We start from the raw sequence: 13,895 nt of genomic DNA, 5'->3' as shown, positions 1-13,895 counted from the left end.
GTCACAGATGATGTCATATCAGAGGTGGAGCTTTGTCAGCCACTCTGTGTGTTATGTGCTCAGTTTCATCAGTGTGAATGCTGATTCAAGAGCATTGTGCTGATACAAAAACATATTGAAAACAGTGAGCTCAAAATGTGAAAGTACTTCACCAGGACTGGTGTATCTAACATGACATTGAACTTGGCCTTTTAGTTGGAACAGCTCAGCAGCTTTTCCTGCTTGCACAGCTCCTCGGCGAGCCTCCTGCTCTGTCCCCTCTCTGAACACAGGTCAGCTCTCACACTCCTGGCAAACTTTCTGAGGAGTCATACCTTTACTGCGATACTACTTACTGCAAAATACTCTCATGTTTTTCCAGCTGCAACTCTTTTGCCATGGCTACATCAAACATATACTCTTATTAAGATGATAAAGATTATGATTACCCCAATAGATAATTGATTATTTTTTATTTTATTTAGTTTTATACCTTCATAAATAGCTAATTTTCTCATTCTGAACTTGTCAAAAAGCGCCGCTTTGTCAGTGTTTTTGGCGTAAGTTTGTAATGCCAAATGGCGATGGTGTCACTTGATGGCGTTACATGGCTAGCTGGAACCTGTTGCTTAAAAATTCAGGGCGGCAGCAGGTTGTAATGCTGGTGGTAACAACGCCATATAAGGAGCACGAGGGTGCTTTTAGTGCGGGCAGGAGGAGGGGTGGATGAGTCCCACAAACCTGGACTTTCATGCAGGAGTTAGGAGTTTGCTTCCTGTTTGAATGTTTCTTTCTACACCTTACCATGATCCTCCTCGCCCTGATCTTTACAATCTGTGCTGTTGTTGCCTAAACATGACATCGTGGAGCGTAAACAACAGGTGCAGAAGGATACCCGACGCGTAAAATGTAGACGCAGAAGTCCACAAGGCTGCAACATATGATCAGTTGGGATGAGAACGTGTTTGATTAATAAACATCCCACTTTGGTGCCACAAATGCCAATGGACATGCCCGAATGGTTGCCAAAAAACAACTGGTTATGTTGTTTACCAGTCTCAGTGTTCTGCAGCTTGGCAGCCGTCTTGCTAAGGTGACACGCCGTCATACCGTCACGCTCACATCCCCTCCACCTCAAAGTCAGCTCATGCACTACGTCACTTTAAAAAACGTTGATATGATTTCTGTGAAACTTAGCTACAAATAACGTATTCATGGTTTGCAGAAATGTAAAATGACAGTATTTTCTTCTGCTGATTGCGCTGCACCAACAGCAACACTTGTGGAAAGAGATGTTGCTGTCTTTTTTTTGAAGATATAATTTTTCAATTCCAAAAGCACCAAAAACAAAATGACATTCACCTCCATCATAATACTGGCAGAAAGTTTTGAGACAGATATCTCAAAACCCAGACAAATAAAAGTCAGACTATCAGCATGGCTTAACACCAGAGATAACTGACAACATCTTTTTTTTTTTTTTTTTGGTAATCCTAGACAAGCCACTCTTTGAACAAAACACCACTGCTTTTCATATCATTTAGAAACTTTCATTCACCCCACAGACGCAGATTTGCTTTAGTGTCTGTGTTACTCTTCTAATTATGTTTGCATATAAACGCGATCATGTCTTTCATGTGCATTGATGAACTTAACAAGTGTTTTTTTCCTCTTTTAACATATCAAATAAGCTAAATATTGCACTTGAGAGTTCTCATTCTGTGGTTGAGCAGCTACAATGATTAGATGTTTTTTTTTTTAAATATTTAATTTGCATCTTGTGTTGAGTTGCAAAAATGAGTAAAGTGTGTAATGAGTAAGTGATACTTAGGGGAAAGTTTTTGCTCATCATTCAGCAGAGGAACACCTTTCTGTACTCCTGCACTCATCAGCATTTTATACTCTCTTAAACATCCTTCTGTGTGTTGAAAATGTAGCTTCAGTTTCATTTACAACTATTTAATCTTAGCACAAGAGAGTCCGCACCTGAGACTTTCTCTGGAAGATGAATCAGCAGCTTTTTGTTTGCAGAGATCACCAAATGTGTCGAGTAGAGCTGCTTCATTTGTCCTCATATTCAGTGTTATCAGAGGGCTCTGAGGACTGCAGAGAGCTGCTCTCATTACAAACCAATCTGCAGCTATCTCCAGCTTCATCACCAGCAGGAAACACAATTAAAATGCCTTTATTTTATTGTGATCTATGACTCTGAATGGACCCATTAGTTTTAAGGATTAGTCTGACCTGAGATAATAAAGACTGTATTTATCCTCTTTATTTATCTTAATCTGACTGCTGAGCACAATTATTATGTGCTGACACAGTGCCTCAGACTGACAAGGTCTCCCCAAAAATCATGGAGTTGTTGTAAAAAAAAAAAAAATTCTCTGCCACCATAAATGTCTTTTTGACCGTTTACAGCGATGACACATTTAAATTAAGTCAAGCATATTCATACTTGCCTCCAAAATCAAAGCTGACAATAAATCTCAAGCTGTGTGATGCAATCAAATGCTCTTTCACGATGTTAAAGGAACATGTCACCAACAACATGATCATTTGTATATTAACCCTTTAAAAACCCTTTAAATTGGCTTGATTGGCAATGAGCACCTGAAAAAGAAATGACCCAGAAAATTAACACAAAGTGAAAAAGTACAAGATTATAACCTGAAAATTAGAAGAAAAGTAATCAAAACAAAAACGGTAAAAAACAAACAAACAAACAAAAAACAAAGGAGGGGTGTCCTAATAAGTGTTTAGAAATGCTAACTCTTATGTAAAATATTTTTAAATAAATAATCATGATAATTATATAATTAGTTATTTTGGACAGTTTTCGAAAGCTAAAAAAAACGACATTTTTTTTGTCAAATTGACCTGTCGCGAAGCCCCTCCCTAGAACGGCTACTGTCCAATCCTACCTTAGCAACCGTAACTATGCGCGTGAGGCCTGTCAAACTTTCAACAGAAGCTAATATGCCGGAGCGGTGTGTTTACGGCGAGTCTGACAGCTGATACCCAAAAAGTTTAGAGGAGTGTGTCGAATTTTTCGCCTTCCCAAAGCCGAAGACCCAAAAAGAGAGATGCCGGGTATGGATAAAACAGCGTGGAAGACCACGCGAGCCGCTGAATCCATCACAGGTAAATAAAAACACCTGCGTTTGTTCCGAGGTAAGATGCTAACTAACGTTAGCCAACGCTAGCTCTGTGTGCTTAGCTAACGCTAGCTTTGCGTGCTTAGCTAACGTTAGCTTTGCGTGCTTAGCTAACGTTAGCTTTGCGTGCTTAGCTAACGCTAGCTTTGCGTGCTTAGCTAACGCTAGCTTTGTGTGCTTAGCTAACGTTAGCTTTGTGTGCTAAGTTGGATAACGTTAGCAAACAAATGACGGCTGAATAATAATGATATTAATATTCGCGAGGGGTCAATTGGTTTGATTTATTTAAACGGGTTGGAAGAAAGCATTGAGCAACTGAAAAAGAAATGACCCAAAAAATGAGAGACAGCAAGCTCAATTTGCGGCAGCGGCACCCAACTGTGGCACCTCGTGTGGCACCCCCAGATGCCGCAGCTAGGTGCCGCTAGCAGTCGCAGCAGTCGCAGCAGATGCCACTGGTTGCCGAGACGTGCCGGGCGGTGCCAGGAGGTGCCGGGAGGTGCCAGTGCTTGTGCCACTGCTTGCCAGGAGGTGCCGCGAGGTGCCAATGCTTGTGCCGCGGTTTGGCGGAGGTGCCGGGAGGTGCCAGTGCGTTTGGGGGAGGTGCCGGGAGGTGCCAGTGCGTGTGCCGCGGTTTGGCGGAGGTGCCGCGAGGTGCCAGTGTTTGTGCCACTGCTTGCCAGGAGGTGCCGCGAGGTGCCAGTCCGTGTGCCGCGGTTTGGCGGAGGTGCCGGGAGGTGCCAGTGCTTGTGCCACTGCTTGCCAGGAGGTGCCGCGAGGTGCCAATGCTTGTGCCGCGGTTTGGCGGAGGTGCCGGGAGGTGCCAGTGCGTTTGGGGGAGGTGCCGGGAGGTGCCAGTGCGTGTGCCGCGGTTTGGCGGAGGTGCCGGGAGGTGCCAGTGCGTGTGCCGCGGTTTGGCGGAGGTGCCGGGAGGTGCCAGTGCGTGTGCCACTCACAAAATTAATATATTACAAGGTGACAAAATTATCTGCAGCAGCGGAAAAATCCGCCTAAAAGGGGACACTCAGGGCTTCTGTAGAAATCTTTAGTCCAAGTTTTAACTATTTTCCTAGTATCAGCAGATATTTGAAATTCTGTCAAAGGCACTTTGGACAAGATATTGCCCTTTTTGCCCACGAGGCAGCTCAGAAAGACTACATTTTATATCATCCCTTAAACCCCTCATAGGCTTGATCACTGTCACCTTATATAACAACCAATATATCTCCACAGCAGGTGATTGATAGATCCCCTCACTGCTGTCTTCGATCTCTCTGCGTTAGTGTCATATAGCACGGGTCAAAGGTCATCTTGGTCTACTCTTACCTTCCCTGTGTTTGTTCTCCTCTGGGGAGTTTTGGTGTTCTGAACCTCAATCAGCCGCTCATCAGTCACGGTGTGTGAGACACTGGGCAGTCCCCGTGTCCTATGGCCCCTTTCTCCAGCAGTGTCCTTGGGGGACATGGTTAACTGCACTGATGACCTGTCATACTATATTTATCGCTGTCACACGTTTATTTATGGGTCCCCACTAATCCAAGCGAGCCAGCTGTTGGCTCGGCCATTAGCCCCGTTTCTCTATTCACCGCCCCTCCCCTCCTCTTTTCAATTAGCCTCTTTTCCCTCGCCGCCCCACCTCTCTTCTTATCTCACCCTCCTGGCTCTTCTTCCTCATCTCACCCTTTTCTCCTTGTTTTTTATCGCCCACTCTTTCCCTCCGTCCTTGTCATCTTCCTCACCTTTCCACTCACCATTTCTACCCCCGACATCATCGACTTCCCGCTAACGCTTCTCTCCCATCGTCACCGCCAGGGGGGTTACATTAAATTGACCGATCTCCCCTCAAACTGAACTTTAACATCGGAGGGGAGTAAGCTTTGGTTGACTTTGTGAAACTTTTGATAGATGACAGAGCTGGTGGCCAGTTCCTGTTAAAGCTCACATCGTTTAGGCTGTCATTGAGACGTGTGAGGTGAGACTGAGAAGTGTGTCATTACCAGTGGTACTCTACTTACGGCCAGGGGCCAAATCTGCCCCCCTTAGGGTGCCGGGTGGTCTCCCTACTATTTTCTAATTCACAGTAAAATTAAAGTGATTCATACTGGGAATTGTTTTTGAACTTTTAGTATACATACGATACCAGAGTGCCTAAAGCAGCATCAAAAAAGAGCTTATTTATCAAAAAAAGTGCTAGTGGAGATTTTACCGCACCCCCTCAAAAGTGGCCCGAGCTAAGCCCCTAATGTCCTAAAATTCTAGAAATGTTCTGAAATCTAAGAAATGTTTTAAAATTCTAGAAATGTTCTGAAATCTGAGAAATATTTTAAAATCCTGTAAATGTGCTAAAATCTGAAATCTGTCTCAGAATCCTAGAAACATCCTAATGTCCTAGAAATGTCCCAAAATCGTAGAAAAGGTCCAAAAATCCTGGAAATGCCCTTAATTCAGAGAAAGGCTAAAAATCAGATAAATGTTCTAAAATCTAGACACATATTTAAATCCTAGAAACATGTATGGGGCTGCTGAGACCGGCCCCTGGCCTCATGTAATTTTGCAAAAGTGGCCCCCAAGCAAAGCAAGCTGAATATCCCTGCTGCATGCACCATTTCTAAATGTAAAGATTTCGGCTCACAGTGTAGCCTCGACTGCCATTTCTACACCAGAATGGTCACACTTGTGGATTGATGGTTGCAGGAGGGGGTTGGAAATCTCACTGCTAACACGTTGACGAGCTGTAAATCATATATTGTGATTTAATATCTCAGGCCCGCTGAAAACCTGCGGGCCACTTTAGCTGTGATATAGAGGCAAGGGCAGCAAGATCTCATAGGAAAATGTTTCTGTGTTCACATAAGTCTCATGGCCTTGTTTATTAAGAGTATGACCATTATTAAAGGCACTTTTTCTCTATGAGCCACTGGTTCCATCAGAAGTCTGAGGAAAAGCTGTAGGCTCAAATCGTTACTCTGCATTAAAATCCTTCAAAAACAAAAGCTGCTCGGTGTGCAGACTTATTGTTTTCTACAGGTGTTCCTTTGGTCCAGCACCCACTCTGGACACAGGGCTGTGTGTCTTTTTATTGCTTTAATTCCATTATGAGCCAAAAAGTTTCTGCTAAAGTTAGAACAGCTTTAGTCTTTTTACCTTTAAGATCACAGTGTTATATTGACACATGGAAGTAGCAGGAAAGGGGTGAGGCAATAAGCTGTACATTGTCAAAAACAAAACTTTAGTTATCAAATTATCAGTCGGAGATCTCTATGTCGACTGAGATTGCTTCAAGTCGAGCAATCATCTTTTTTTTGTTTTGTTTGCAAGTTAGTGTGCTGTGCAGAGTACCTCTGGGGACGTTTTGGACATTTTGTGTCTCTTTCTGGTAGTTTTGTGTAGTGTTGTAGTATTTGGGTGTCACTGAGGTAATTTTTTGTCTCTGTGAAGTAATTTTGTGTATTTTTTAGATGTTTTGTGTTGCTTTGAAATAATTGAGCCTGTCTTTGGGGTTGTTTTGTCACTTTGGAATTATTTTATGCGTCTATTTGTGGTTGTTTTGTTTTGTGTTCATTTGGGTCTCTCTCAGTTAATTTTGTTTTCTTGTTTTGTTTTCATGTTTGCAATATATTTTATTTCATTCTGCTTTAAGCCATTATGTTATTTACTGTTTGTGAAATAAAATTAAATGTGTAGTAGTTTCTCTTATGTCTGGACCTTAAACTAATGGGGTCCGGAGAAAGGAGAAATCTGGACCCAGTCGTTGGACCAGTTGGGAACCACAGCTCTAGTTTGTATATTATACAATATGAAATCCCATTGTTACTCGCTAAGTCAATAGATGAGGAGAGATGTTCAGCCAGGAGATGCTGTTACAGTGATATTTTAAAGTGATCTTTACCATTTTCCTTCTGGATCTCTGCAGTGCCATGAGGGATTTGTCATATACCAATGCAAACACTGTCTCATAAACTATTCAAATAACAGCTCATCCTCTGCAGCAGTGTAGCACCTCAACATTACAACAACCGCACTTGCAGTTAGAATCACATTTCTGTGAGAGTCTGCATGCATCTTTTATTTGTTTCCATTTATTTTCCACATTAATCTTGGTTTTGCAGCCGGAGGACTTCTGAAATCTGTCCATCTGAGCACTGATGGCTCATCTCTTAAATGACTTGCACTTGCCGAATGCATGAAAACATCCAGTTATTTCTGAGAGTTGATGACTTTTTGCCCCAAACCAAAATTGCACAGAATGATGCTGTTGTGTAACCAGGCGTGCGTCCTACAGTAGCAAAAACAGGCTGTGCAGAAATCACAGAGGCAAGATGTATTTGCAAATACTTCTCAGGATAATAAGTTCAGATCTGCTGCAATGCAAAGATGGTGTGCAATTTAGAGCAGCTGGGGGTCGCTTTACCTGTCAGTCAGATAAGACATGTCATAAACCTGCTCACTTATACTTTTACTTTAGTCCTGGTGGTGTGCGAGATAGAGGTTACACTGTGCATATATAAATACAAATCCACATAGGCATAGGCACATATATAAATGGATGAAGGCTTCAGCTGGGCAGGATATTGGCCTTGACAGTCTCATTAGATCTGTCAGAAACTGTAACAATGCAGGCTCACCACAGGGGAGTGCTGTTAGTCAGTGGTCTGGCCTGCTGATGAAGTTTCACAGGAAATGAGCTCCTCGTGGGCTGCTTGGATCCAAGTGTGAGTCTCACACACATCCTTGAGCAAATTACTGTCTGACGTGCATCCAGAGAGCAAATTAGACCTCAAACCACATGGTAAAAAAGCAACAGACGTGGAACTATTCTGATATTTATCAGATGGTTTCTTGGTATTTGCCCAGAGGGGTGATCTAGGAATCCTAAAAGTTTCTAAATAGGACATAAAAATACATTAAAAGAAAAGTCAAAGCTTGCTTGTGTATTGTTTTTAAGTTCTTTGATCTTGTGCTGTGATACTAAACTTACAGCCCACGGGGAAAATCTGGCCCCTGATATGATGCCAGTACCCCCAACCCCAAGTGTTACACCCCCATTCACACTGGGAATTGTTTTTGTACTTTTAGTATACATAAAGTGCCAGAGTGCATAAAACAGCATCAAAATAGTGTCAGTCGAGAGTTCCCCACACCCCCAACATCCATCTCTTCTCTGAGCTCATAATTACCTAAAATCCAAGAATCCTCCTGAAATCCTGCAAACATCCTAAAATCTGAGAAATGTCCTAAAATCCTAGAGTCCTAGAGATTTCCTAATTTCTTAGAAACATTCTAAAATCCTGGAAAATTCCAAAAATGTCCCAAAATCCAAGAAACTTCCCAGTCCAAGAGATTTCCTAAAATCCTACAAATGTCCTAAAATCTGAGAAATGTCCTGAAATACAAGACAAGTCCTTAAATCCTAGAAATGTCCTAGAAAGACATCCTTAAATCTTGGAAATGTTCCAAAATCCAAGAAATATCCTGAAATCCTAGAAACATGTATGGGTCTGCTGCGACTGGCCCCTGGCCTCCTGTCATTTGGCCCCTAAGCGAGGCAAGCGGAGTATCCTTCATATTGGGGTCAAATCTACAAAGATGTTAATGTTAAAAAATTTTGAAACCAGACTTATCTGAACAGTGAGGCTGGACAGTCGAGAGATATGGTTTTGAATCAACCCATTTCTTACTCAATCCCATTGGAGGATTTTTGGGACGGGTTTATGGCAAACAGCCCAGCAAACTTACAAATTAAGACTATGAGGGGATTCACTGAAGCAGCCAAAAACAGCCACCAGTGGCTCTGACTAAAACAGAGGGATGCACGATTGGGTCCTAAGTGGAGCTTCCGTTGTTTCCAGCATTTACTGACACATATTTTTGTAGCTGCGAAGGAATTTTTGATCATAAAGAGAATATCTGTATGTATCTATCATGCGTATGTTTCATCTGTGCATTGATAGTTGACTGAGACGCATCAGTGACCTTTGCACTGTGCATGTTTCATGTTGAGAGGCTCTGACCTCATTGGTGCTTCTGAGCAGCACACGTCTGACTGTTGTCTGGTGATGTGATGATATCTGAATGACGTTGGACAGACGCTGGATACGGCTGAAATGATTGTTCTGTACTTAAATCTTTGGTGTGTATCTGACGATGCACACGTTCTTCTCTTTTAATAGAAATGAAGAATTAAAAGAGAACAAGTTTTCCCACCTCAGTAGCTATTTGTTTGGTTGTTACACCCCCCTGGTCTTCGGGATAAAACTAGTAATTTAAGAGGTGGGCATCACATTTGTGCAGTGCAGGGCTGTACTGTTTTTTTTTCTTTTTTTACATTCGAATCTCCTACTAAGGTTTTTGAATGAAGCTTTGAATGTCTGTTGTCATATTTTAGCCCGTTCTCACTGCCAACCTGTCAAATACTGCCACTGGTGACCTCATAAATCATGTCTTTGACCATAGCTCAAGAACCTTGGGTCTATGTTTTCACGGACAGTGATGTAAACTGCAAGTGAAACTTGAATGGTTGGGGTGAGGCACCAGTATTTTGACTAAATCAGCTTTCTTCTTTTAAAGAGTCTAAATTTCATCAGCACAAAGACATGCTGCTACAGCGCCTCGATACACAGGCAAGTGAGGGAGCAAACAGTTGTTTTTTTACTGCAGTGAAAATGCTGTTTTTGAAGGCTGAATACCAACAAATATGGACATAAGTAGAATCATTTGTTAAATAAAAACATGTTTTGACATTCAGAAATGAGTGCATTTATCTTTTTTTTTCAAAACAGTTTGATTTAACAAAAACTCTGGAGTTGTTGAATATGTTTTGATCACACAAGTTGGAAACCATCTTACGCAGCCACGACTGAAATATAAGTCAACAAATAGTGTAATACTAATAATATCAGCAGAGCCTGATCTTTATCTGCAGCTCTGCAGAATACAGAATACAGTTTATACAGAATAAAAAGTAAAGCAAAAAAAAAAAGAAAGAAAAGAAAAAGCTGTGCCGCAATCGAATGCTGATTTAAAATTCCAATGTCAATGTTGCGAATGAAGCTTCAAAGCAAAATAATTCGGTACAGCCTTAGTGCAATGTCTGCGTCGATGTTCAGGGGTTTTAGAAGAAAACATCACAAATGACTCTATTAATTTGATCCAACTCTTACTTGTGTTGACTGGACAGGTCTGATGATGTTTCTCTTTTTTTATTCATTCACATCATAACAGTGTTTTTATATTGCTTAATCAAAAACTCTCAGGGCTCTTTTTGACTAATTTTTACATAAGAAATAATACTTTTGTCTTACATGTTGTGCCAGATACTTTTCATTTGTCCTAGCGAGCCATTTTTCACTTACATTGACTATCTTTCATGGTAATGCATAAATCTAAGCCAGGAAGGATGGAGTTGGGTTTTTATAGATTTGCATGGTTTCCTCCAGCTAACACGAGCCAGCCTTCATATTGACATTCACATATTTTCTTACCTTCCAGTAGTAGAAAAAAAGGAAAACCAAAAAAAGAATTCTGTCATATTCTTACCTTTAACTCTTTAAAACATCACTTTTCTTGTGCTGCTTTTCACAAGATTTTAAACCTTTGAACGCTCAGCAAATTGGTGTGTTTTCTTTCAATAAAATGAGAAAAAAGGGCAATGAGCAACTTGGCCAGAAATGAAAATATGTTTTTTTAAAAGGTAGGGAAAAATGTCTACGGACAAAAGAAAAAAGCTAGGGAAAATATATTTATGATTATCATGATTACATAATGATTTTTTTCCCTCTTTTGCTTCTTTTTTGAAAACTAATTTTCAGTTTTTTGTATTTTTAATTTTTTTTTTTTTTTTTTTTTTACAAATTTCTTGCACATTTTTGGGTCATTTCTTCTTTCATTGCTCATCGCCTTCCTCCCATGTATTTAAAAAAAAAATCAAGCCAACTTGTTCAGGTTTCAGAAGGTTAAAATCACGTATATACACATGAGAGCCAGACATTTGCTTTCGGAGTCGGGCCACCTGCTGTGTAATGAAGCGAAACAGTGGAACATAGGTGTGATTAATCGAAGACGGCCCTAACCTTTCAGAGGGGCTCTATTAGTGTATTTTGCTTTAAATACCTATTAAGCAACACTTCTCTTGTCTATAATCCTATAGCAACTCTACCCACATCCTGTATTGTAGTTTCTGTTCAACTCAAAACATAGTCCACTACATATTTGGTTTAAAGCATCAGATGAACCGTGAAACCTTGCAGTAACCACTGGTGCATCCAAAACCAAATAAGGACCAATAAACTCCTTCCACAGGCCTAGAAAATGTGTTTGAGTCATTTTTAAAATCCCTGAGCTGACAATATTCAGCAGAGGTACATTAATGGAACTGAAAATGCCACGACATTGTGCCCCACAGCTGGACTGTAAATGTTAATGCTTAATAACAATAAATAGCTGAGAAATCCTCAGACAGCTTGGCACGCTATTAGACCGGACCAATTAGCCGTCTGAGAACAATGGCCAATTAGCCGGGGGATAATTGCATGGCAAAACTGTTATTGTTTTAAATGGTTAAAGCAAATATATATAGCTCATGAGGCTCTGAGTTGCTTAGCGTGACTAAAACAGGTTTTATTTTGGGAGAAGTGTAAATACGTGCTTCAACAGCCACAAGTACGGTGCCTCATTTGTGGGCCCGTGTCTGCTTTTCTCATGCCAGGTTGCTTTCTCACGCCCCTTGACAGGTGACTCTAGCGCCAAAGGTGTTCGTATGTGACACACAGCTGTCTCCTGGGTGAAACCAAAGTGACATGGTTAAGTTGTCAAACAGTTGCAAATCTACATGCTCAGGTTTTTTGTGTTTTGGCAGGGCTGCTACTTGCACTGTGAGTGTTTTAATTACAATTGCCTCTGTGTGTGTGTGTGTGTGTGTGTGTGTTTGTGATAGAGAGAGAGAGTGACAGAGGAGATGTGAAGGTGGAACGTGGACTATTGCATGCAGTGTTTTTGTTAGCTTTTAATAATTTACTGGATTACTGCCTTGCTTGCTTTCTATATTTGTATACATATAACCATCGGCCCAAATTCTTTTTATTTCCTATTGAATCAATACACGGAATAATGTCAGGGAAGTGACATTTTAGTCAAAAATGAGGGACAAAGTGAGAAAGACAGAAACTGAGGGAAAGATCTTTCTTTCTTTCTCTTTTTCTTTCTTTCTTTATGTATTGACCTTGACATATAATTCATTTTTATGTATGCCTTTATTGTTTTGCCTTGAGCATCTAACGGTGCCTGTTGAGAGCAATATAAAAACATTGCTATTTAGATGAATAAGCCATAATTGTTTGCTTTTCGCAGCACTACTTAAAATAGAAAATGGATTAATAATTTATGACAGAAAGACTAATAACCGACCAAGCTTGCATTTGAGGTGTCGTGTGATTAGCACATCCACTGTGTAGTAAACCAAAACTGTACTTTCTTGTTGTCTTTGGTCTTTGTATTTTGGAAAGTTCACACTCAAACACCCCCATCCAACTTTTGCAGCTTTGCCTTTGCCAAACACATTGGTTAGTCTTTATCCTGAAATCCTTTAACTCTGTACTGTTCAAAGTGAAAACATACTGTTTGAAAAATGTTCCTTATCATACTTCTAGTAACTAGCTCTATGCTACAACTGTTTCATTCAGTGTTTCATGCAGGTTTAGCTTCAGTCTTTTAGCATGATATGAAGCCATAAAGTGCATTTTTTTTATTTCACAAAACTCTTGCTTTAAAATTAGTTCCCTGGAAAAAAAAATAAACACAAAATTTGTCCTGATACAGCGTTTTTAACCAACTCATGGAGATAAAGTTACCTTACATAGGTAGCAAATTGCAAATAACAAAAGTCATAGTCTGCAAAGTTGACAGTTTCCAGCGAGAAATTAGAAACTGCTTTTGTCTACTTTCATCTATAATCAAGAATCAGTTGTTAAAAAATAATGAACTATTTGAAGTGGTAAAGTCAGTTTAGAAAGAATGTTTTAATTGTTTATGAACTTTTCATTTGTAAGAGGAAGATTCTTTCAGAAGTTACACAGTTTCCCTTTTATACCAAAAGAAATGTCATCAAGTTTTCACATAATCACATCAATAAATATCAATGAGCCATGCAATGTGGAGTCCAATCAGCAGATCCCCTCCTACTTCACGCTAGTTTGATTTCCAGCAAACCTTTGGGTGATTGAAGTCCTGCAGCCGGCTCTAAATGATCTGTGCATTTTGGCTTCGGCATTCAGCGCAGTTCAACATGATTTAAGAGATTTTAGGAATAAAAGATCGTCAGACATAAAAGATTTGTTTTCAGGTTCTAATCAATAGATGGTGCGTTTAAGGGATCCATCAAAAGTTGTGCTGGTTTGACCGTACTTCATGGCCCTTGAGCAGCGGCTTTTCCGCCTCTTCATCCATTTTTAACTTCTGATCAGATGTTGGCTGACTTAACTTTGTATGGTCGACCTCTATGTGATTATATCCCTTTACCTCTTTATCCGTTTCTTTTTTGTAATAAACAAATGCATTTCTTCTCCAAAAACTGTTCAGGGAGAATATATTTTTAAAAAGACTTGGCAGCTGGCGAGCTTTAGTGAGCCAGCAGTGTGTAGGCTGTATTGATGATACACTCCACTCCACGATGAGAATCGCTGGCCCTGCTGGCAAACATGTCCCTTTGTGATTTGTTCGCTGGCAACGCTCAACCAAGGCCAAGGCGGAAAGAGGAAGAAAAGG

General features: G+C 40.6%; 1 long non-coding RNA gene across 1 annotated transcript in view; it reads left to right on the top strand.

Annotated features, from left to right (window-relative positions):
* Positions 1-2,928: 2,928 nt before the first annotated feature.
* LOC148188134 (uncharacterized) overlaps positions 2,929-13,895 on the top strand; it is a 38,943-nt gene continuing 27,976 nt past the window's right edge. Inside the window, exon 1 of the long non-coding RNA XR_015778216.1 lies at positions 2,929-3,123. This is a non-coding gene — a long non-coding RNA (uncharacterized LOC148188134). The remainder of the gene's footprint in view (positions 3,124-13,895) is intronic.

The sequence above is a fragment of the Plectropomus leopardus genome, chromosome 12, assembly GCF_026936395.1.
Source record: "Plectropomus leopardus strain MGB_pleo_1.0 chromosome 12, ASM2693639v1, whole genome shotgun sequence".
NCBI classification, from domain to species: Eukaryota; Metazoa; Chordata; class Actinopteri; order Perciformes; family Serranidae; genus Plectropomus; species Plectropomus leopardus.
This window is presented reverse-complemented; position numbering and strand designations above follow the sequence as displayed.